This window comes from Catharus ustulatus, chromosome 4, assembly GCF_009819885.2.
Source record: "Catharus ustulatus isolate bCatUst1 chromosome 4, bCatUst1.pri.v2, whole genome shotgun sequence".
Classification (NCBI taxonomy): Eukaryota; Metazoa; Chordata; class Aves; order Passeriformes; family Turdidae; genus Catharus; species Catharus ustulatus.
The window spans coordinates 30073115-30099541 of NC_046224.1; the positions used below are offsets into that span (position 1 = coordinate 30073115).

A 26427-nucleotide genomic window follows, 5' to 3' on the forward strand; every position below is an offset into this window, starting at 1 on the left:
TGGTGTGATGTCTTTTGTTTCCTTTTTTTTTTTTTTTTTGCTTCAAGATACAGATGGGAAAACAAATTGAAGGGTTTATGTGGTGCTTGTGTTTTATGGAATATTTTGACCACTACATTTTCCCTGAATAAGACATTGAGGTTGGCAGGGAGAAGAGAGTGGGGCTGAAAAAACTTTAGTTGGTTTCACCTGGTTTGTATTTTTTGGGAATGGCCTGGAGTTAAAGTATTATGCCTTTAAACAAAGCAGGAAAAAAAGCCTGTGCAAAAGGACTTTTTTTTTTTGTTTGTTTTTTCTGAGAAGCAGGGGTTTTAAGAGCTGAAAGCTTCTGGCTGGAGCTGATGGGTCACTGCCTGTGCTCTGCACAGCTGAGGTGTGTGAAGGCAGTATGACCAGTACTAGAGGTAGTTCTGAAGCCAAGGTCAGGTGCTGTTGTGATGATTCACAAGACTGCTTGATAGTTTTTGTTTTCTGGGTCTGATCTTCAGAAGGTGGAGGGTATGAAAATGCTGGGATTTACCTCGTCTGGCCATTTCTCCTTAGAATAATCTTCCTTGGAACCCTAGCAAACTTTCATCTTAATAATGCAAACCTAGTTTTTGAGTACTAAATGTGTTTGAAACAATGTAAGATCTGCATTATACTTTTAGTGATGAGAATGTGGGTTTTAAAAAATTATTTTTAAATTGAAAACTCACTAGAAGTGTCTGGTGGACTTGAAATCATCCTGTATAGTTTATTGGCTGTTTATCAGCCGCGTATGGAGCTCCTTTCAGAATAAAATGCTGTTCAGAGGATTGTTTGGCTCTGGCAGCTGTTGTGGTTGAGCCTGACTGGTCTGCCCTCGGATAGTGAGTGATTCACACAGCCGTGCTGCTGGCTTCTGTCCTGTGGGCACCTGTTCCTTCAGGAACGGACAGAGACCAGCTCTGTAGAGGCTGGACTTAGCAGTTGTGATATCCATTGACATCCACACTTAGCAGTTGTGCTATCCATTGACTGTCAGTCACTCTTGGTATAAGTCTGAATCAATTCTAGGTTATGGCGGTGGTTCATCCTTGATTCCAGTTTCTTGTTTTGAAGTTTTTTCAAACAAAAAATAGACACACAAATAATTAAAAAAAACCCCAAAAAAACAAAGCCCAACAAGACTGCTTTGAAGTGATGTACTCCAAAGCTTAATTTGGGGCACATTACCTATGATGCAGTGGTCTGTGATTCTACAGCACCTGTTTTATGAACTACAGTGGAACTGAAATGAACATTACTGCTTGTGTTGTATCTGCTGACATTGCAGTCGCACCAGAAGGTGTTGTGGAGATGCTCAGATGCCTAAGGATGTCTGCAGGAGTCTGCCAAGGCTCTGAGACACTGGACATGGTGGACCATCTTGTCTAAGCAGCTCTTCTGGGACAGTCCACCAAGGAATGAATGTGACCCCGGTATTAATTTATCTTTTCTGTGTGTTTACACAAAAAAGGAGGGGGGTTGTATTGACTTGTGTTGCTGGTCTGTTGAGAATCTGAGTTTTGTGTTTCTCTAGGCTGGTAAAAACTGATGCTCCTCTCAAAGGCATTCATGAAGGGAGAGAGGTGTCTGATGCACCTTTGCTCAGCCTGACTCCCAGCCACGGGCAGCTGGGAAAGGGTGCTGACAGTTGGCTCAGTGATGCTGGTGCAGTGCAACTGTCGACCACTCTTGATCAGTGGTGTTGGTGTCTGGCTCTGTCAATAGCTTGAATCATGAACCTTTCTTAGGTGGGGTTGTCATGTCTCATATGTTAAGCTGAAGAATTCTGGCCAGTGTATAAACAATATCCAGAAGCACCAGCAGAGGCTGTTATTGTTACTCCAGATAGTTATGCTGGATTTAGAGGAAATGGGAAACAGAGGTGCAGAATATTGAGTAATACGCATCAAGGGACCCTGAAGCTATACTTGTGTTGCTGTCTTAGGAATATTCCTCTAATTCCACATTGAATGCTCTTGTTAAGCACCACTTGTTACTAAGATTTTATCTAGATATGAAAAAGAAAATGAAGGTTTAGTGCTTGTTTGTTGGATGTTATTGCTGTAATCTGTTCATCTCCTACTGACGTGGAAGTGAGTGTGGATCAGGAAAGATGAAGTGAGCTGTCTGGACGTTGCGATAGAGTTTAACCCATTTTACTTTAGGACTTGGAACTTGCAAGATTTTTAGTCTTCAATATACAGGATTTTAGGTAATGATCTAATGACAAGTTGTATGTTATGCCCACACAGCACTAGTAACATACCTGTCTCTTCTACCGAGCAACTGTAGGCACTTTAGGGTACTTAAATTATAAAGTGGAGCTGTGGCAGCGTTTGCCAGACTCTACCTGGATGATGCAGGGGAATCCATTGCAGCACCATGATTGTTTATGCTGAGCATGCAGAGCTCCAACTGAGGGAGAAGGGACTCTCTGTCCAAATTGCTCAATGAATCCCAGCAATTAATTTGATTCGGTCGTTCTGCTTTTAATATGTAAATTTTTGCATTGAAAATTGTTTTAAAATAATATGGATCTTCAGCCTGTCATGCTGTCAGGTGGTTCTGCCACCTCTTGGTAGCTCAGACTTGGAGACAGATGGGGAGGCAGGGCAAAGGAAGGGCTCAGAGTGTTGCTGGGAGCAGAGTGCAGATGTTATCACTTGTGTACAAATAAATTAAATCATTACCTGTGCAGATGGAGCATAAATATAGCTTTCTTCTGCTGGCAGCTGAATGCAGAGCTTGTGGCTTGTTGGGTAAAATGTTATTACTATCAACAACATATACTGTCTTCACCTCTTTTTGCACCCCCTCCCCTCTGTTGTTTTTTTTTTATTCTACTTTTGATGACTGATGACTCTGCTGCAGTTGTATTTTCCCCGTCTGGCAGTAGCTATAGCAGTTACGTTTCTACTTGTTTTGCAAGTTCTTGTCAATTGACTTTAATCTATATATATACAAAACCTATTTTACAAATCCAATTTAAATAGGTTTAGGGGTTTTTTTAATGATGCAAACCATTTAAATGAAACCTAATTTCCTCCTGTCATTCCCCATATCCTGTTGAGTGGGCTATGTATACAGCATGAGGTTTTGTACTGGTTTTCTGCTCTTATTCTGTCTGTGGGAGGACAAATGATACCTAATTTGGCATAAAGTGAGACAGGTGCTGACAGATGATATCTGATATAAAATCTGCTGATATAAATTTAACCTACAAATATTTGGAAAAAAATATCCCTGGCAGAATAAGTTGGTCTAATCAGCACTTTGCATGATAACCTCGAAGCTTAAAGATGAGACAAAGCTGAAACCCCACCCAACCAAACCTAAAATCAGTACCTTGGTGAGTGTGAAGTTAACCTGAGCATGGTAACTATTTTACAAAATTTATTCTGTGTTGAGGGAAACAGACTTTTTCACTAAATGATAAATAAATATCTGTAAGAGATAATGGAAGGAAGTGGCTGGAGCACTTACACCTCCACAGGTAGATTTATGCTTGCTAAAATAAAAAAAAAATATTTCAATTTATGGACACCTAATGAAATGGACATAGGGTACTCTATGAAGTTATCCCCTTGTCGACTGAGTATTATTTATACTTTCTAAGTACTGCTTTGCATCTGCCCATTCAAAGTATTTGCATCAGCTTACGTATCCTTCACTGGCTATGAGAATGCAAGGAGTTATCCTGAGTTATTGCTGCTTAGACCCACAGTAACTTATTGCATGATCATAATTCAGTCACGCCTTTGAGCCCTGACCTGAGTTATGCATGCTTACATAAATAATCTGAGATAGAGCCATGAGGAGAGGCCAGATTTCTTGACTCCTGACATTGTACTCTTATCATGAAGCTGTTCTGATTCTATTCAATCAGGTCCTGCCTCCTGAACTACTGTCAAATTAACAGACTGCTCCAGGTAATGTTTTTGGCTGTGTTACAAAACATGTCCTGTGTATGAGATGCTTCTATTGAAACTTTTTTGTCCTGTTGTGATGAAGGTGGATCAGGAACTGCCCCTGTTTTATATATATGTATATTTTTGACGTGTGGGTCTTTAATAAAGAAGACATAGGCAGCTATTTTCACATCTGTGGATTTACAGTAATTTAATTGGTCTGTGTACTGAAAAGAATGTGGATGGATTAAACTGCAAGTTCAAAAAGACTATGTTTGAAAACGGTGGATTGTGCCATAAAGAATGGGCAAGCATGGAGAATGGGCAATTTGTCACAGAGCATCACAGTTGCCTGATAAGTGGCCTTGATCTTCCAAGGAGAGTGCATTTGAAAGAGGGGATATGACTGCATTAGTGCATTTATGTGCTGCAGGAGTCCTGTGGATACACATTATTTATGCCTGTATGTAGCATTTCCAGTAGGTGGCTGACTGTCACTTCACACTGACTTAAGTACTGTAAAATAACAGCTGTCACGCCTCATGAGACCCACAGTCTATTCCAACAATATCACAAATCTGTTTACTTGCTGTCCATGAAGCCGAGAAACCACAGAAATGCTACATGGCACAGCAGTACTCCCCTATGAAATAAGCAACAAACCATCTTCAGTGCATTTTTCTTTATACCATGCAATTCTTTTCCAGGCAAACAAATACACAAATTAGGCTCAGAAAATACATTAGTCACTTAACACATTCTAGGAATACAGGCTTGTTTCTGTTATACATGCCTAAATGTTTTACTTCATTTCAAGCCAATATGTACATGCAAGGTGGTTCTCACCAGAAAATTGTTGATTTTTTGCTTGTTTTGCTAATTTTTTAAAAAAAAATCCTATGACAAGCTGAGCTTTCAGTAGAGACTGTGTTTCTTCTTCCTGAAACTGTTATAAAGAAGTGCTGCAAGAGGGGAAGAAATTCACCTCTGAAAATTTGTTGGGTTAAAAATGTGAAAGAGAGCTGTAAGGGTGATCTCTTAATGTTTACTTATTGTATAAGTAAATTAGCAATATGAATGAATATTGTTACTTCCAGTGAGGCTTGGATGATTAAACAATGAAGAGTCAAGTGGAGATTGAAGTAGATGAATTTAAGGTGATGTTCATGGGGTAAAATGAAAATTAATGAGCCTAGATTTGATGATCGCTGTTAGCAAGACCTTGGAGTTGTAGGGCGCAGGTCCAGGAAAACATCAGTTCTGGGAGAAATGAGCAAAGCAAACCAGATTTTAGGAAGCAGTAAATAATTAAGAGAACATAGTTTTGCCACCATATAAATCCATGGTTTACCTAACCCTTGACTCTGGCCAGTTCTGATCCCCTAGTCTTTAAGATGTAATGTTAAAACTGGAAGGCATTTGGAAAACGGTCACTGGGATAATTAGATGGAAGAATTTGCCTATGAGGTTTGGCTGAGCAAATTACCTTTCTTCAGCCTTGAGAAGTGGCTATGGGGTAATGCACAGGCCTTGTCAGAGGTAATGAGGGCATGGATAGGGTTTGACTGTTCATAGGGCTACAAGGACCGGTCAGTTCCAGGAAAATAGAGAAAGTAAACAGTTCTTCATACAAGAGATAGCAGACTTACAGAATAGGGTGATGACAAGATTATAAGAGAGGTTTAAGTTGAAACTGCGCAAATATTGCAAGAGTTTTTTGTTGGGGTTTAATAAATGTATAAATCTTGTCAAGCTCAGGAATTTCCTGAGCAGAAAATATTTGGAGCTAAGGGGAGTAGAAGGGAACACCACCAAATTTGCTTACCCTATGCTAACCTTCCAAGCAGTTTGCTAATGAAGCAGTTGAAGAAAGGGTATCAGACTTGAAGGATCTTTGGTTTGAGCTAGTGCAGTCATTCCAATGTTTTAAGCTCTTAAAATTCCATACTATATTTACATTTATTAATAATTTTGATAGTTTTTTTTGTACTCACCTTCCAGCTTGTTAGTAAGCCACCTCGTAGCAAGTGTAATTTTACAGGTGCATTCATATTCAGCTTGATGTGATGTCTGGCAGATACAGCTGTCTGTCTTCTGACACTCCTAACTCTCTTTCAGTACTGTGGTTTTTCAGAACAAATTCTGACTACACACTTAGAGTTATTCATTAATGTTATTTAGTAGAAGAAAGAACTTTAGTCTTGTTCTCTTTTTCACCCATATTGGTAATTTCTTATGACCTGTGATACTGTGTCTGGTCTTGTGATAGCTAGATTATAAAATCAATGGATAGCAGCTGCAAGTTGCACAATCTGAATTCTACAGATTATAATTAAAGAGAAAAATTAAGGAATTAGATCCGTTTAAAAGAAGTGCAAATATATTTAAATGAACAGTAGAAGAATTTGAGTTCTATTCTCATTGCTCATCATGTTTTTTTTCAGAATGTTAGAAACATGTATATGCAAGAGTATGGAAAATATGGAACACAGGCACACAGTCCCTTATGCTGCTGTGTGGTGGCTGTCAGACCTCCCAGACACTGTGCACCACTGTGCTCTGATGCAGAGCTGTAAGCACAGATACAGCCATGCATAGCTGTGAGATATGGGAGTGCTGTCTGATCAAAGGGTGTCCTGTCCCCCAGCCATCTGGAATTAGTGATTGTTTTGAAAGAGCAGCAGAGCAATGCTGAACTGGATTTTCAGAGACACAGATATGCCCTCGTGTGGAAATGCTGGAACAGGGGTGGAGATATCTCAGCTCCCAGCACAATCATGCCCTGACAGCAAGGATTTCTGATAACACATTGTTTTCCCCTCAAGTTTCATTTATTTATCATAAATTGCAATTGTAAGAAGTTAATCCTCCAGGCATAGGAGCAAAGTCAATGTTTACCAACCCTGTAGCTAATGATATACTGGAAAGGCTCAGAATATTTTTGCTTGGCACAGAACAGCACAGTGACCACAGTAGGCACCTAAAAGACAAGCAGCAAACTTTGTTTTAGATACACAGACAGGTCAGGGGGAGGATTCTTTGGAAGTTCATTCAGGGTTGCTTTTTACTACCTATTTACAAGAGCCAACCTCAAAGCTGTCACCTGAACTAGGGGAGGAAAAAAAAAATCTTTCTGGAGGAGTTCTCTAGCAGGGGTTGGGAAGCTTTCTGAATCCCCAGAGTGACAGCACAGCAGCCTGTGCAGGGGGAAGCATGGAAAAGCTTCAACTCCACTTAACCTTGAGCCTGGAGTTATTTGTAGGGATGGGCAAGAGAGATATCTAAGAAACAAAACTAGGGAAGTGTCCAGTGGATTGTGGTCACTGCCAATTCTTTTGGTTGCTCAGAACAAGACTGGTATGATTTAAGCAAAGCCCTGCACTGTAAGTGGCTGTAGGAGTCTGGGAGTCTGGAAACTCTTCAATCAGAATGCAGAAATTACTTGCTTTAGTTTAACTGATAAAGGGAGCTTTCCATGAAAATACTTTTATCACCTAATTTTTCTTTCCTTGAACAAAGGGTAGATGAATAGTTCTATGGACTAGAGGATTTAGATACAATGAGTGACTCACATGAGGGTTTGGGCAGTTCAGGACCTTTTCCCTAGGGCATTGTAAATTGGCCAGAATTACTTCCAAGTAAAGTATGGTGGAGAGCTCTCAGGTCATTGCAGGCTGATGGGACCAGGGGATTTGTGAGTCACAGGGTACAAGGTTGGGAACTGATAAATCAGCTGAATATCCTGGACAGCCTCTGTCTCATCAATAAGTGTTCAGCCTCTATGAACATTCAGTTGTCTGAAAATGCACGTGGGTGATTAAAAATATCCCTTAAAGCAAGTTTTTGGGAGAATGTGTCTGTTAAAGGAGGTGAGAAATTAAGGTGAGTACAGAAAATGAAATATGATGAGAGAGGCTAGAGCCTGCTTCACAGCCCCGCTGAATACACACTGTTCAGTAAGCAGTCTGTTTTCTACCTGCACTTGCCTATAGCTCTCATTAAGAGTTAAACCACCTCCTTGGCACCATCCTTTAATCCTTAAATGGCAAGGGTAATAACTTGGTATGATTGCTTTGCAATATGCATACTTCTTAGGCAATACAGTTCATGTGGGATTCACCTAGACAGCAGCAGGGGCAGGAGCCCCTGAGCAGGGACAGGTTGGCTCCAACAGCACGGTTGCCAGACTTGTAGAACTAGTCCTACGCAGAGGAGACAACTCTCAGGTGCTCTTATCTGGCTGTTTAGGGAATGTAGATGTCTTTTAGTGTCTTCTTCAAAGGACCAGCAGAACCATCCAAGTCCAGCCTGAATGCTTTCCTTGACAATGTAACCTGAGCATGGGAGCTGGTATGGGTGTACTCTTGGTCAGGAAGAGATACAGAAAAGTCCCAGGGACTTGGAGAACATTTTTTCCAAAAGGTCACATCTTTTCAAAGAACTGCATTATCTATTTTAAAGAAATTCATGTGAAATAAAAAGGGAGCTTGTTTAACTCTTAGTTTTATAATAAACTAATGATTTTCTTGAATGAGGTAGATTTCCTTTTGTAAAAATTAATATCATTTCTTAGCACTTCCAAAATGAAAGGGAAATTATCCTCAGTAGTTCCGGACTTGCACTTTGACCTAATGAAAAATTATTTTACCATATTTTCATACGTAATTTGGTGTGCTAATAGTACCTTACCAGTGTAGAAGGACCATCTGAATGAATGCTGTTATCTAGGAACAGATCCAAAAAAAGGAGGTGGTCCAAACACTCCTGAACTTTCTGGCAACTCTTGTTTCTAAACTTTCTGGAAGCGGGGTTTTACCTGGCAGCTGAAGGGAATAACAAATGAGCATTTAGCAACAGCTCTCCAAATATCTCAGGCACAGCTTTACTGACAACTCTTTTTATCAACTTCAGAGCTATCATACCTTCAAAAGAGAATGGGCCATACATGGGGTTAAAATGCTGAAAGGCAACATTGAAAAAATTGATTTCTTCCCAATCCCATACTGCAGCTTCATAGACAAACAGCACATACAGTGAACCTGCACAGGCTTCAATAGCGTCCTCAGAATACAAAGAACCACAGTCTGAACTGTGCCAGCTCTGCCTTGAGGGTAGTCCAAGGAGATGGGTTAGAAATGGATTTGCAGAGTTTTTCAGCTCCAGGTTTCTGGAGATCAGCCAGGCCTTGGCATACTTGAAAGCAATTAGGGAAAACAAAACAAAACAAAGAGCAGGTCAATGTAATATTGCTGAGAGCTTGGCACAGGCCATTTATCGTCTGAATTAACCTTTCACACCGTTTTTTGATAAAGTTTGTGTTGTGCTGCTGAGAGAACAACATTTTTTCTCTTCTTTGTGAGGAGAATCTGAGACTGAATGTTTCCTGAGGCCATGCCAAAAACAAAGGGAAAGGAAAACAAGAATGTGTTCCTGGAGGCCAAGGTAAGAGCCAAGCTGGGGCATCCTGTCTTTGAAAGACTTAAAGCACAAGCGGCTACATTAAGGAATGAACCTGGCATTCCTTTGGGTACTGAAAGCCAGCTCTGCCTACATTTTGTTTATTTCTGTCCATGGCAGCTAAAATCAATGTGGCATAAGAAAGGCAAAGAACCAGGAGCTTAACTAATTACGGAGTCTCTGCTGGCAAAGCCACATTAATTTTCTAACCCTGCACTCTCTTTAGTGGTGCTCTCCTACTGCCACACATGAAAAATGTGAACTGCCAGAAGCTTTTTTTTACATTAGCAAAGAGGAGGTTATTAATGTGGCTGTATTAAACTGGAGGAAGAAGGGGCGAGAGAGGTGGGTGAGGCTCTGCATTCTTGTCTCCAGAAACAGTTAAAATGGAAGAAGAATATCAGCTTTCAAAGACAAAGCTGAAATCTCGAGGAGGGATAAGAATTAAAATCCACAGCATTTGCTGATAAACTCTTTATGATAAAAATACTAAGGTTTTTTTTTTTTAATATATAGAATGTGCATTTTTAGGTCTCATATAGAATCTTTCAAAGTAGTTATCCAGTTGGTAGCTGGGCAATTTAAAATCAAGATATAATGTATATCATGCTTTGCAAAATGTCTGAAAAACTGAAGCTCCTGGAAAGCAGCATTTTAACATTTTACCACTGGATGGAGACAGCACTCCAACTCTTGTGAGTAGTTACTACTGGGACTGTAATGAAATGCCTTGTGATTAAGAGATTGAATAATTAGTGGACTGCAACTACAAACAGAGGAACACCAGCTAGATTTATGGCAGAAAATGTTTTGAAGGCACATCCCCCAGATTTGAGCTTGACCTATTTTTATGGCGAGAAAAGACAAGATTTAGTTGAAAAAAATTAATTCCACATCTCCCTCCACATAGGAAAAACCACAGGAGGATAAAGAAAAGCTTTTTAGGATCCTTTCTATCTTTCCCCAGTATATTTTTCCTGACAGGAGGATCCTTCAGCTTCGTGGGTTTGGTCTTAGGGCTCAGTGCTGCAGGTGGCACCTGGGGTTTCTCCAGCAATGGTTGCAGTTGATGTCATGATGCAGTGAAGAGCCTTCCCTTACTTGAAAGTAGTAGAGAGGAGGGCACGGGATGGGAAGATGCAACAAAAGGAATTCCCTCCAGCTTGAAGGTTGGCAGGAAAATTTTCAGAGATCACTGCAGTTCAGGGGTGATAGCATAGATGGGGGGACAGCCTGCCCTATCAGGGTTAGTTTCTCTCATCAAGTGTGTTAAGGCATTGTCACACATTTTTTTCCCTCTTTGCATATGTGTGTATGTGCGTGCAGGTTCATGTGCAGGAGAGAGGGAGGGAGGAAAGCCCTGTGGTGGATTTTAGCTGAGTCTCTTATTTAATCATACTGGGCTTCTCTGTCAGCAATAACTTTTGATTTTTTTTTTAAATTATTTTAAGACAAATAAATTTATTCAAAGATAATTAAATTCTTATACATTTTGTGAAAATAGCCAGCCAGATAGGTTGGAGACTCTTGAAGTACTGTGACTAAAGGCTGAAGAGTAAACTCATATAGTAGAGAGTCTACTCTGAGAGAGATCTTGTAAGTACCCCTGCCCTGGCAGAAGCTTTAATCAGAGCTTGCAATCAACCAGAAAATAAGAATAACTGCAGACAACCAGACTTCATCAGTTCAATAAGCACTAGAACTTTTCCTTAAAAGCAACAGAAAAGTTGACCTATTCCATTACCATTTCTCCTCTGCCTCCAGGTCACAGAGTCTATACAGAGTTTAAAAGCTGAGATTTTTTCACAAATAAAAGCAGCACCAAAGCAAATAAAATCCACTGAAACTGATTTTTCATGTGTCTGCTTGTTATATTCAGGCGATGTTTTTTCCAGACAGCTGTGACATTGCATAGTGATTAGTGGGGTGAAGCTCTAGAGGGAAGGGGCATGAAAAAGGCTGAACATAAAAGGGTGTGCCAGGTCCTAATGTATACTTGTCACTTTTGCTCCCCAAATGCAATATCTGTTGGATCAATTATATGCTGATTTACATGAAAATGCCTTATTTTTTTTTTTCTGAAACCAAGATTTCAAGTGTAATTCCTTTGCCCACAGCCAAGTCTGATGTAAATCTTCAAGAATAGATTCTTAAAGGTATTTAGGTTTCCTATTCCTGGGTGAAATTCTCTGCCAACTTCACCATCCAGGATATTTAAGGGGACATCTGCTGCTGAGACAAGAAACCTGATCAGTATGATGAGCAGAGTTCTAAACCACTACAGAGAAATGCGGTGTTTAGGAATGAGGGGGAGGTGACCTTCTGTAGGTAGGATTTGTTTGCAGTGACAGACAGAGGCTTGCAAGCACGTGCCTTGTTATTTACTTATTCGTGTGCTCAGCTATTGATATGTACCCACCTCATCTGTTATTCACCTGGAATGCTGCTGTTTGCAGAAAGTGGTGAATACAGAAGGGCTTGAGAACCACCTTCACTATGTTGTGTGAGCACTCTGACTAGAAGGCTTGGGCTAGAGGGAACCAGCTTCAATTTTCTTGTCCACAATACTTTTTTGCTGTTTTTGAGGAACACCTGATGTGGTAGCTGGTCAGGAAGGGGATATGCTGTTACATGGCCAGTCAGTGTGAAATTACGGACTGTGACTTTGGTCAATGATGACAAATTGCTTCAGAGGAGAAGCCCTTTGAGGAAAGAAATATGTCAAAAAGCTAACTCTGTTCTAGGTGCTTGATGTGGGAGTAGGAAAATGTACTTACTGAACTACCTTTAGAGGCTAAATAAAGACATTAGAAACAGAACAAGAGGCAGGCCAGGGACACCAGAAGCACATGATTATAGTGGTGATGAACTCGGATGTGCTGTAGATACATTACAAAAATTGTGTGCATGGTTGGCAGAGGCAATACCAAAGCCAGGGCTCTAAGCAGTGAAGAGAAGCAAAACTCAGCCCCATGTGATGGCGTGACTGACCTGGTAAATAACATGGGAGCTTGTGGGTGATTATCCATGATCATTAGACAGGATCTGAAAGTTCAACATGTGCTATGTTCCTAATCCCTCTCCCTGCTTCCTTTGTTGTACATGTGTGACCTGACTAATCTAACAGAGCCCTTTCTTTCTCTGCTTCATGCAGCAACTTGCACTTCCATGGGCACCTCATAGGGTGCCACAGTGTGGTCTGGGTTTGCTATGCAGCCTTCCAGGTAACCATGGGAATGACGTCCTGGCATCTCTCTGTGAAGTGCTCCATCCCTCCCCAAGTGCCAAAGGCGGAGCTGAATGTGCTCTGAGTTGTCTCATGTTGGACGTCCTTTCACGCCAGGCAAGCACCTCAAACCTTGCCTCTGGCACCTGACTTTGCAGCGGCACAGAGCCAAGTAACACTTGTGGCTAATTAATCCATGCACAGAAGAGCAGGTACATACAGGCATCATTTCTTTGCTGAATGATCTCTGTGCTCTAGCACTGATACAAGTGCCACAGTGCCACAGGAAGGCTTATGGAAGTTTCTTTTCTCATAAGGAAACTTCAGAGGCTGTGTCCATTAGATCATATTCATTTGCCATTCACTGCTCTTTCTCCTGCTGTACAACTGTAGTAAGTAAATGCTTGAGGAGAAGGAGAAATTTGTTACTAGCATTTCTAACTCATATAGGTGAGTGGGTTTTCAAATCAATATCTGGTTCCTTCTCAGCTGCTTCTTCCTCCAGGCTGGCCCATTTCCATCAATCATGAAAAGCTTCCCACTCTCAGCAAATGACCACTCCACATGATTAATCACTCAGGTCACAGCCATAAAGAGATCTGCCAGTCCCATAACTTCAAAACCATCTCAGCCAGGCAGTGTGCCAGATTGATTAAGAGGCTTGCTATGGCAAATAGGAAAATCATTGATATTTGGTGCTGGGAAAAAACCCGACAAACAAACCAATAAATTTTCACACAGAAAAGTAACCACAGGTTTTCTGAGAGCCTAGAATGCATTCACATTTATGAACAGCTGAAATACCTTGTGTTTGCAGGCAGAACTCTAGCATATGACTGCCAGAGCAGTTATACCAAATACCTTTTCTGATCAAATCCTCGATGGGACCTAACTCAGTTCTCTCTCAGGGAGAGAGGGAGACAGGTGCAGCAAGAACACCCAATAATACATGATAACTTACTGCTGAAAACATGGCCAAACAATAGGGTAGCTCTTACTGATGACATACAGGGATTTTATACAGTTAAATGCCTTCTGGCTTTGTCTTGTTTTTGTTTATTAACTGAATTGCTTCGGCAGTTTTCTGCATGATGTATGATGAGAACATAAGCCTTGTTGTGTCTAGTGTCCTGTGTGACATGCTAACAGCAGGATGAGGTTCCTGAGAGCCTCCATGACCCAGCAATAGTGAATCTGAAAGCCTAAAGGGTAAGGGAGTTATGTGAATATCCCTGAGAATCCAGTTTAATACAAAAAGGAGTGAATATATGGTTTTGTTTCAATTTGAATCATCAATCTAATTTTGATTCTAGTTTTAAACAAATCCTGAAGCTTACATAGCACATTTTGGGTTGACCTAGAACCTCCAAAGTAATCGTCCCTTGAATTTGTCCTAGATACTGGAGAGTCTTGAACTACCAAAATGTTTTTCCTGTACCTCTTTTTTCTCTGACTTGGAAGATTTGCAAGAAAATATCATTCAATTATTTTGAAATTTTGTGTGAAAAGTTCATCTTAAGTAGGTTGATAGCAAATTCTGGAATTTTATTTTTTAAGGAAGCAAGTGGTAGTGTTAGAAACATATAGCCCAAAGCAACAGGTGGGATTTTCTTTTGTTTTCCCCTAGGCTGGTCTCCAGCTTCCCTTTAAAATAAAGGATTTAAGGTAAAAGTGAAGATAAATTTCAAACTGTACCTAGAGAACAGCAGGTATTAAAAGAACCATGAAGATTACTGTAAAGTGTTTCAATCTTGCTCAGGGAGAATCCCCATGTTTTTCGTGAACCTATCAAATGTTTCATTAGTTAAATATGCCTCTACTCAGATATAAAATGTTGAACCCATAAGGGCTTTTCTCTGCCTTATCTAAAACAATCCACTATTTTGTGTGATGTAGGATTTGTAGTCATATCCTGCTTGCTTGCTTTAAGTTGTTCCATTTCAGTGGTTGTCATTGCCTCTTCTGTTGTGCAGACAATGCAAAAAATCCATCAGCACGTGTGTGAGTCAGCTGTGTGGGAAGAGACCCACCCACATTGTGGCTGTGAAGTATCTAGCGTTTTAATAATATTTCTCTACTAAGAAGTATCTCTCTCCAACAAAGATGGGTGCTCCATAGAATACTGTGGGAAGAGGCAAAAGGAGTAAGGTGTGCTCAGCACACACAGGAAGCTCTGGGGCTGCCACAAGAAAAGATCAGGCTGGGCATGATGCTGATGACCTTAAAGACTCTCTTTGTGTAGGCTTTCTGTTAGCAGGAGATAATGACAGCTGCTCCCAGGGTAAACAGTGAAGAGTACTTCAGGAATGCAACAGCTGTGGAATGTTATTCTCTGATTAGTGCTCTTCAATAACCCAGAGAGATTTGTAGCAGTATTACGGTTTCTGCTTGTCACTCAAAATTATGGCAGTATCATTGCAAAGGAGGAAAAGTTCCTGGTGTTTAGCAACTCGTATTTCTGGTGCAGGAACAGAAATTAAACCATTGACCTCACCAGTCTTTCTGCCTTTGCCCAGACATATTTGTATTCAAAGAGTCCCAGGATGATAAAATGAGACATAAAGATCTCCTTTGATGGTCAGGCTCCTGAAGCCCACTCAGAAATGAGTCACTGGTTAAAAACTACCTTTGAGCAATTTTCAACTGCCATGCACAAAGTCAAGCACTCCACTCTGCTCATGTTCCAATTAGCCAAAGCAAGGTAGGTGTTCTCAGGGGGCTACATACAGAGAATACAAATACAGGGAAAACTTCCTGGTGTGCCATACAGAAAATAGAACACAATAGTGATGTAGAGAATGCTGCTGCTTCTTCTCCCATCCTGCTCTCTTTTGCACTCTGTTTTCCATAGGTTATTGTGAGAAATTAATTCCTAAATAATGACAGTAACACTCCCTTTAATTCAGTGATTTTTCTTTACAGAATGGTAATTAAGGTTCCACATAGTACATGTTATTGCTAATTTTGGAAAACATAGCTACCTCATTGAGGATTGCAACATGAATGGTACCAATATATCCCTGTGGTCTCTCTGATTCCAATTTAAAAGGCAAATCAACAAAATTTGCAAAACACTGGTTTTCCTATTGTCAGTATTGTGCTCCCGTTCCATAATATATAGTGAATGTCTTTGTAAATGTGTGTGAACAATATACATACATATGTGTGTGTGTACACATTTTGTCTTGCATATGTAGCAGCTTCCTCTCAGTATTCTTTAATGAGTCACAGACACACAGAATGTAATAATCAGGCTTGGAAGAAACAATTGCAGTTCTTTGCCTTTGCAACAGGAGGTCACAATCCTTAGTGCAGAATGTGTGTGCTATTAACCTGATGCCTTAGAACTTTTCAGAATGGTTTCCCATGTGAAAATGCTGACAGGAATATTTGCTTTTATCATTTTTGTGCAGGATCTAATAAAGCAGATTGAAAGACCAGTCTGGAGAGGAAGTCACAGTTCAGCACTGTTTACTTCTTTTCTTCATACTAATTATGTCTATTTTAATTTTGCCTTGCCTTGTCTCTTTTCCTCTACTCTTTCCTCTAGCTTTCTATTTGTTGTACATACAGGACAGAGCAAGATCTCCCTTTTAAACTTCTGTAGCGAGCCTACTACCTAGGAGCTGACATTAGAGCTCATATGTTAAGGTAAACCTATGTCTGTTAGCATTTTAACAGTGGGGCAAGGTGACATGATCAGCACCAGAAAACTCTTTGCTTTAGAATAAGCCCGGCTCAAGGGGCAGCTGAAGTCATTCAATTGCATACCTTATCCTGGAAAGGTAAAGTGAGACCTCAAGGGAGGAATTGCCACCCCTACCTGTGAGCCACACAAACAGTTTCCATCACCACAGTTCTCCAGTGTGCCTGATATTTGACATGCAAAATTTAGAGTCTGCCAAAATGGCCTATTTGGGACAAGGTGGAGAGCTATAGTGGGCTGTGCTACGAGGCAGAGACTGTGCCTTGTGCCTTCCAGGGAAAAAATTCCCAGATACAGCTCAACAGCAGCGTCTGTTAAAAGCAGAAGAAAGAGCCCAACTTGTCTGAGGCCTCTCTGCTTACAGGGATTTGAGAGAAGCTGACAGAAACACAGAAGCAAATTGCATGAAGAAACAAATAAGCAATATTTTGTCTCTGTGTTGCTAGTAGAACTGAAGCCCATTTCTTTTCTCCTGATACTGTGGTACTGCATACAATTATCAATTTACATTCTCAGAGTCAAATGATTTCTTTGCAAAATGAGTTACTTCTCAAGTCATTTGTATCTATTATTCATGTATGCATTGATATTTTCCATTAATTTCTTCTAAAAAAAATTATCTGAGAAGCCATTCCAGGTACCGGGTATAATCTTGGAACAATGTTTTGATGTTTTGACTAATTTAGTATTTACATAGGGAAAATTTTTGAAGGTTTCAAGATGCCCACATGAAAGCCATATTATATATTATATTATAACCTTAGCCAAAGGCAAGCTATTTTATGTGATAGTTACCATGATTGATAGATAGCACACCATGAATAGAGACTATTTTTGGCAAATCTAAAAAACACTGTTAAGAACAACATTTGAAATTATACAGATTGAATCCTACCTGAGCCAACTCATATGCTCCAAGCACTGAAACAAGAATTACATAGATCAAAATCTGTGAATAGGAGGAAATAACCTCAATAAAATAATTATTTCTATAAAATGTGTTCTGTAATTAGAAGGGATTGGTGCTGTGTGCATGTTGTTGTCAGAAAATATAAAATTTCTTATTCTGAAGTTATGGCAATTTTAGTTTTCTTACAATTTTCAGTCTATGAAATACACATCAGTATACAAATGGTATATACTGCACTGAACATCAACTGCAGTAAGACAACTTCTCCCATCAAATTCTTTCAAACTCAGACTGCAGGGATGTGGTTGCATATCTGTAGATTTTGATGTATTAGGTTTTTTTACCTATCTGGAACTGTTAAGTGGGATTCCAAGACACATTTGCCTAAAAGCAAGAATTGAGGCAGAAGACTTTATTTGAAGAAGACTGTGGAACTGGAAATTGCAAATTGCATTCACTGCTGAAGACCTGCACCCCTCCTGGTGTGTTAAAAAACCTGAATTCCATCATGATTCACTTTCAGCTTTATATCTCACATTACCTTTTATTCTCTTTGGTGTCTAAGAACACAAGCTGCCTAATTAAGTGTCACGTTCTATTGAAGTCAGGTTTTGAATTTCCTGCCTTTGAAAGGACACCAAGAAGAAGTTATCTTCCCACCCTTCCATAAGACAGCATTTTTGTTCATCAGCCCTCTATTGGCTGAATAAGTGATCTAACATTAAAAAGAAAAATTGCCACTGGTGAACATAACTAGAACTTTGAAATATCTTGGAGTTTTTCTCTTTTTTTTCATGTTTCTTTTCATTTCATTGAACAACATTTGCTATGCATCTTTGTAAACATCAAACACTGATTTGTGGCTCAAGTTTGTAACTCTTTTTCAAGTGATGCTTTCTTTCTTTCTTTCTTTCTTTCTTTCTTTCTTTCTTTCTTTCTTTCTTTCTTTCTTTCTTTCTTTCTTTCTTTCTTTCTTTCTTTCGTTCTTTCTTTCTTCCTTTCTTTCTTTCTTTCCCTTCCTCTCTCCCTCCCTCCCTTTCCTCTCTTCTCCTTTTCCTCCTTCTTCTCTTTTTTTTAATTTTCACTTGTTTTTATTATTTTCCTTTTTTTTTTTCCTCTTTTGTTTTCTTTTTTCCCTATGTATGTGCAGAAATTATAATGGAATAAGAAGTATCAATACAGCAGAGTTCTAATAAAAAGGAACCTGTCTTTGGATAGGTTGAACTTGAAAAACCAGCCTAATATATTCTTTAGGTAAACAGACAGCATATGTTTGCCTTCTTGGTCTTGAAACTAGTTGTGTAGAGTAAGATTCTGCTGGATTGGAGTTAGATCTGTGATCAGTTAATGGATGATTTCACAGGGTGATAGAATCACTGAGACTGGAGGAAAACACCTCTTGGCAATCACATAGTCCAACAACCTGCACAGTTCAGGGGCAGTTAGGGCAGGTTTCTCAGGGACATGTTTTGGTTGGGTTTTGAGTAGATCCAACACAAGGGAGGATGCACCATCTGACTCAGCACCCTCACAGTAGAAGTTTTCCCTGTATTTATATGGAATTTCCTCTATTTCCCTTTGTGCCCTTGCCCCTTTACTAGACTCACTCCAGTTGCTCCGTGTCTGTCGTGCAGTGGGGAGCCCAGAACTAGATCCAGCACTCTGGGTATCTCACCAATTCTCAATAAAGGGGAATGATGATTGCCTTCAGTCTGCTGGCAATGCTTCTTCTAATGCAGCCTCAGAAGCTGCTGGCCCTTTTCTGCTGCAAGTGTGTAGTGCTGGCTGATGTCCAATTTTGTGCCTGCCAGGACCTCCAGGTCCTTTTCTGTAAAGCTGTTTTTCAGCTGGTTGGTCTCCAGCCTGTAATGTTGCCTGGGTTTTTTCCTTCCCAGGTACAGGATTTTGCCCTTCCCTTTGTTGAACTTCATGGGAATCCTGTTTTCTTGCTTCAAAGGGAGATGTTCAACCTTCACTCATCTTTCAAATGGTATAATTGATCATCAATGAAAAGAACCCTCAAACACTCAAATGAAAATGTGTTGTTCCTGACAAAGGAGCAATAAAAAGTAAACAGGGAAATGCAGCCCATGTCTTTAGATATAATAGGATTTACCACATGTACTTTCATTCCTAGTGTTAAACTTTATTGAAATAAATCCCATTATACTTAATAACTGTACAGATTAGAGAGTCTTCTAAAAGTGACTGATCAGTATTAAAAAGCACAATTTGAATACCTTATGTATCTATGCTGAGTCTGAAAATGGAACAAATAATAAGCATTCTTTAAAAGGATTTTTCTATGATTGGCACTCAGTGTCTCTTGTTGAAAAAAACTTATTTTTTTCAGTGAAAGGGAAATGAAAAAGGAGGTTATTGTCTACATTATTTCAAGATCTAGGAAAGAAGACTTAATAAATTAACCCTGTGGAGGATCAAATAAGAAGATTATTTTGCTGTATGAAATCTGGGTTATCATAATTTGCACAGTGTTTTAAGACAAATAACTAGAAGAACAGTATAAAGCTGCCAGGTTGAATCATAGGCGATCTCTCATAAAATATGTGTGGAATCAGTGTGAAGGACATGCAAGAAAAAGTAGAATGAATGTGTATTTCTTTGTTTAATAAGAATAGGCAATGCAGCCTATGTAATACATTACTACTGACTAGCACTACTCGTAGTAGCACCTCTACAACTCCACCAATTTAGGTATCATTTCAGAAATATCAAACCCTTCAGCTTTTTGATTAACTTTTTCAATTTAACATTACTCTCTTTTCTTGTTACATGTCATAAGGCTGCAAACCTTGGGGTTTTTCTGTGTACTGATCCAGCCTCACTGAAGGGGACTGATAGCAGAATCTGTCCCAGGTATTTTGTGCATTTAGTTGCTGTGTTTCATTTGTAACTACTGCTTGCAGAATGTAATACTGGTGTACTGGTGTAATACTGGTTTACATCAAGAGGAAAGTGAAAATCTTACCTCTAAAATCTACAGAGAAAACGTGCAGAGAGGATGCTTTATTAGGAACCATTGCTTGTTAAAAATTAAGCAAAAAGAAGTGAACTGAAATTACATCAGTGTATTATCCTGCAACATCATCTTTTATTCAGTCACTAGCGGACACTAAAGAGGTTGCAGGCTAAAGAACACATTATGTCTTAGGGTGCTTTTGTTTGACTGCTTGGAAATTGAATACAAACAAGGCAATAGTGACCTAGGAAGAGAATGTGAACTGCTTTAAATTGATTAAGCACTGTGAAAGTCAGTAAGAACTATAAGACCTGAGAATAAACACCATGAACATCATCCCCTCCCTTTCCCCCCCAAGTCTTTCAACAGTGAGGCTTTCTGTTCAGGAATTTAACACTCTCTGTGATTGTTGTCTTAAGGCAGACATGCAGCCTCTCATTTTGCATAAGCAAAATTCTGTCTTTGGCTCTGTTCTGTTCTTTATAATAAGTAATAAAAAAGCCTATTGGGCCAAAATATTTAAAATGTATCATAACTAGCACCTTCATTTTTAAATGTATTTTTTTGTGAATTTTCAATGTATTATTCTCATTCAGTGACATTTAGAGGCCTAAAATAGAACAATGACTATATAGTGTACAATGATATCCAGGCAAGGGCAATGCAAAAATTTAATAAAAATGGAGAAGCTAAACTATTGAAAAACTAAACAGAAGGCTTTATTGATGTATGTGCTGAATACTACATCTCTAGGAAGAGCAGACATAGAAATCTCAGCACATAATTAAAATTATTACCTGATTGGCATAGCAGGGGCTTTAGGGAATAACTTGCATGACTATAATATTGATATACCAGGGTAGAGCTGACTCAAGAAGTTTGGGTTTATAAACGGAGGAAAAAATATTGCTTTATAATTAAGAACATATAGACAGAGGAGACAGAGAAATAAACACCAGTGAAAGTCTGCTAACAGTGAAAAGAGGAGAGAATAGGACAACACTCTTTGCCAGGGTCAACTATGATGATTATTTTAAGGACAACACTCTTTGCAAGGGTCAACTATGATGATTATTTTAAAGAGGTAAAGCAGCTAGCCCTGTTTTTTTCTTAAACTATATTTTCTCTAAAAGATAACATCTCCTGATGAAGGAGGGTGGATATGCAGGTTGCTTCTGCTCTGCTAGAGAGGAAAGCCTTCCAGAAAGGGTGAAAGCCCAAATTTGTTTTGAATTGCACAGCTTTGAGATGGTGCAGCACATACTTCCAGATTGGAAAACTGGGAGTATCTTTGTTTCCTTCTTTTCAGACACAGGAACTTCTTGTACTGTTCTTGCAATGCTATCAGGTGGTTATATCAGCAGACAGATGTATATCAGCAGAGAGGCTATCCTGGGCACAAGGGGCACTGCCAAAAGGCAAATAAAAGGGCATTCCTGGCTGACCCCCAAGATCAAAGGCTGTAGAAGCATCAGCAACTATCAGTCTGCTGAGCTGTAGTTCAACCAAACCTTTTGAAAAGCTTTTGCAGTATGCTGAAAGCAATTTCTTGACACTGCACTGAATTTGAAAGAAAGTAATTAAAAGTAGTTATTCTTGATTATGAGTAACAGACAAAATGAAATGGAAATTTAAAGATGAAAGGCATGATTGATTAGAAAAAAGGAGAAAGGATAAAAAAATTAAAACAATAGACAGACTTTAAAAAGCCAGGTATAATCTTTTTGCAGAAGGAAGGTCAATTAAAGGATTTCAAGAGAGTTAGCAGCCTCAGAAAAGAAAGAATTGTGTACAATATCTGTGCAAAGGAAGGGTGAGAAAAAAACGTCACTAAACATGAATACTTGCCAGGCCTGGACAAAATGTTGAACTGACAGTCTGGTATTGGGGATGAGAAGGTCTCTGTGCACAGCACCAGGAATGCAAAGACTGAGACACAAGTAATGGGGTCTAAACTGTACAGGAATGCATTTTATAAGTGCATGGATAGTAAGGAGCAGACCAAACAATATATACCACCCCCCTTCTCAATAGCCAGTTGCAGATCATACTAAAAAGGTGGAAAAAATTTGATATTCAGCCCTGTACTGGCCATCCCAATGAGTGTTCATTGACCAGATGTTTAATACCAGTGACAGAAAGTCCAGAACAACAGACTGGTGAAAGAATATGTTTGAATATTTGTATAGTTTAGAGTCTACACAGTGAATGGCCTTAAAACTTCTTCAAGAGTTATTCCAGAACAAACAGAAAAAATGTCAGTGCCATTAACTATTATTCTGCAAACTTATTCAGAAACGATGGCATTCCAGAAAGGGCAAATGTATTACCTGTTCTTAGACATATTAAAAAAAAAAAAGACAGGAAATTACAGACCAGTCAGCTCAGCTCTGACTTCTATAATGGTCACAGAAGAAATAATAAAAAAGCTTGGAAAATAGCTAAATGACAAATAATAGCCAGAATACATTTGGGGCGGGGGGGAAAAGTCATATCAACTAAATTTCTTTTTATGAATAATAGCAGGCTTTTCAGATACAGAAAAAAACTCAACTGATTTTAGTAAGCTGGTTTGTTCTCTGTCATATTTTGTTCTCCTAAAAAACCCTAGGCAAAACTACCTTGATGAAATTATTGTGACATGAAAAAAGGAACTGGGGAGCTGTTCTCACAAAATCCATCCAAAAGTTCCTGGTCAAAGTGAGAAAATATTTCAATTTCAAATATTTCAATTTTCAGTGTCAGTCAGTCCTTGCATCAAAGATTAATGGAATAGCTTATTTATTTATTTCATCTGGGGAAGATAAAATGAAAGAAGAGCTAGGGTGGACAGTATTTAGAATAAGTGGCAAAAAGATAGATTGTCTGAAAAATAACAGACATATGACTTGATGTGGATAAATGTAATAATGCTAGGACAGGGCTATAAGAACACAAAAAGTGTCCTGTGAGGGAAGAGTGGAGAAGGTAGAGAAGAGATAGCAGCATGGTAACACTCTCCAAATATGCAAAGGAAAAAGGAATGAATGTTCTCCATGCATGTTAGTATGAAGAAGAAATGTGGTGGTTTTTAAAAGGTAGGAAGGGCATTTGTGGGTGCACATCAGGTAAAATACCTCTAATTAGCCTTGTTTATCTGTGGCCCTCTGTACTAAGATGATATTGGGTGCAAATGAGAGTTAGAAACACTGAGTGTGGTTACCTTGCCTTGATATGCACTAGGCAATCCCTGCGTGTATCTTTCACTTCTATTTTGTATTAGAGAACAATTGTTAACTACTACCAAACTGTAATTTCATTCTACTGGAGGATCAATATAATTTTTTATAAGAAAGGTAAGCATTCAATTTGTTTTACAAAATGTGAAGCCTTCTTTTCTGCATCTTTTCTTCCAAAGCTTTTACTAACACAATGATATGACCTGTAGAAAATTAACAAGAGCAAAATTACACCTGAGAGGTATTTAAATATCTCTAAAAATATTTAAATTATTTCCCTGTATTAATATTAGTCACTTGACCTAGGAAAACAAGTGCTGCAGGTTCTATTGAAAGTGGGGGAAACTGGTTTTGGTGGTGTAAAGTTCCTGTATCACTGTGTCCACTAAGCCTCTCAGCCTGTTTAGTCTTCTGATATCTAAAGCTAGTCGATGAAGAAGTGATAGATTGACTTGGAAGAGGCAGCTGCTCTGCCCAGCTGGTGAGAATATGGAGCAAGCATGTGTGGGTGGAGGGTGAAAGACACGAGGGACTGAGCTTTGCCTCCTAGGGCATGAGCCCAGTGCCAGAGATCTGTCCTATTTAATTTTGACTACCACTGGCTGGAGCTTATGGGCTGGTGGGAATGGCAAGGGACCCACAGCCAGTACTATGGGGTTGAGAGCACCACAGAGGCTGTGCTTAAGGACAAAGCCAGGGGACAGAGCTGGGAACCTGCAGCACTGCTGAGCAGGTTAGATAGCTAGGTGTTGGTGAGAATGATGTAGGGAGAAGGGTAGAGTACAGAGGATAGGCTGGATGACCCAAGCTGGTCTTTTCTGATGTAAAATACCAAGTAGCAACAAAAATAATCAGCCAGCAAAACTTTGTTACTGCTGTTTGTGGTCAGGATCCTCCTTTGAGGTCTGTGTAGGCAGTTTTACCTGACACTCTCACCCTCCTGAATATGCTGAACTCTCAGCAGCATTCACTTGCTCCAGGTACATCAGGTAGCGGAACTTGCTGAAAATCATGTTGTAGTAGGAAAAAGAAAATCAGAATATGACATCTCTGATTTGCATTAGGTCAATAAATGAAGCAGCCATGTGTCAGCAATCACAAAATAATGATTTAGTTACTCTGTTCCTTTGAATCTTTTGATTCTTGTTATTTAGATGCACTTTACTACATTTTACTGCCATTGAAAACAGTAGGGTTCTGTGATGAGCTTTTATGAGAAACATCCTTTAAACATCTTTTCTTGAATGTCTGCATCAAAACACCTGAACATCTACTGCAGGTGATGAAATAAAATTAACTCAAATTCCATTTAATTTCCCGCTTTCCAGTCTGTCCTATCCAACTCATGAGCTTTGCCAGAGCCAAGGCTTAGAAAAATTCAGAGCAGCTGAATATATTTCAGACCTCTGTCATTTGTCACACTGCTCATATTCTGTGCCTTTATTTGGTTTTGAAGACATGCAATCTCACTGGTTTTTTGTGTTTTTTGTGTTTTTTTTTTTCTTTTGGTACAACCTTAAAAATATGGATAAAATAGTGTTTTAAACCTTCTGCATGAAAACAAACATTTTGTTTGGTGATGTTGTCTGATTTAGTCAGCTAGTAGAAGGGCTAAACGTCATAAGCGGCCAGCAGGCAGAAGAGAAAATGAAAACTCTGAGGTCTCTTGCTATGGTGTCAAGGATGAAATGAAGTGCTTATTAAGCTGAAGAGAGTGTCAGAAGACTGGGCTGGCAGGCTCTGGGGCTGCAGGGTACGTGCATCTCCCTGTGCAGCAGAAGGAAAGGAGCAGTGCTGGTTTGGCTGCACAAGCCAACATCATCTTTCATCTTTCTGGCCTTACCTTACACATGGGCACTCTGGAGAGGCAGCTGAAGACAAGCCAGCTGCAGGCAGCAGGGTCGGCTGGTCACCAAGCACAGACTTGTTTCTGTCAGCCCTGACTGCAGAGTCGTGGCTGATGTTGTGTTAGTTAACACATCCCCTCAAGCCTTGTTCTCCTACAGCTCATTAGGCACTCTCCAGCTTTTAATATCGAGGTTCATGCATCCGCCGTGTGTAATGTGCCTTTTTCTTTTTAGGTCAGCTCTGCAAAAGGAGTTCCTGTCATTTCACAGGATTGTGCAGATATCTTAAAATTACCCTAGTACACAGCTTATACATCTGTCAGACCCTCTCATTTGTTTTTAAAGATTGTGTTTAATTTTAAAAAAAAGCCATCTTTTTTTCCATAAAGTGGTCAGGATAGAAAAATTTCCACTAGTGCAAGAGGGAAGAAAAAAATAGATACTGAATTCTGTGACAGATTGTTTCAAGATAACAGCCTAATCTCAAGTCAATGTAAGGTGAAATGATGACAAGTTTTCAGCCTGGAAGGAATTAAATCCCTGCAGAGCTCATTTGCATCTGGACATTATAAGAACATTTTTGATAGCAAATTCCCCTCCTTTTACTTTTGTTCAAGAAAAAGTCTATGAATCATATTTTAATCTTGCAGTAGCTTTAAATTTATGGAAGTCAATAAGTCCTCACTGTGTTCCTTTCTAGTTGGTATGGTAGAGGCTAATTTCTTTGCTCATTTGGAAAAATTCGATGAATGTCTGGGAACACTTCATGTCTGAAAGAAAAACAGAAGATTTCAAAAGCAAACACAATTTTGCAACATGTCTAGAGTTCAGTTCATTTGTGTAACAGGTAGACCATTTTGGAAAGAAAAGGAAAAAGAAGATGTAATATCTTTTCATGCTTGAGAGAAAAAAATTAACAGAGAAATTGATAGACAGAAAATTATCAGGCGACGGATCATATTATGTATGGTACAAATGCTAGCTCTGCTGAGCCATGTTTTCTGTTTCCAGTAAAATTATGGGTTTTAGCTCTTATGCCCCCTTTTTTGGAGGTATTTTGTGTTTTTCCCTAAGATACAGAGCTGAGGATTAGAGAGAGGATGACTATTCTGTGAAAAATGTTCATCCATTGGCAACTACCTAATCCTTTATAGATTGTCTGGATG

At 39.4% G+C, this 26427-nt stretch overlaps 1 long non-coding RNA gene across 1 annotated transcript in view; it reads left to right on the top strand.

Annotated features, from left to right (window-relative positions):
* Nucleotides 1-9017: 9017 nt before the first annotated feature.
* Nucleotides 9018-26427, top strand: part of LOC116995855 — a 39435-nt gene continuing 22025 nt past the window's right edge. Inside the window, exon 1 of the long non-coding RNA XR_004417788.1 lies at nucleotides 9018-9359. This is a non-coding gene — a long non-coding RNA (uncharacterized LOC116995855). The remainder of the gene's footprint in view (nucleotides 9360-26427) is intronic.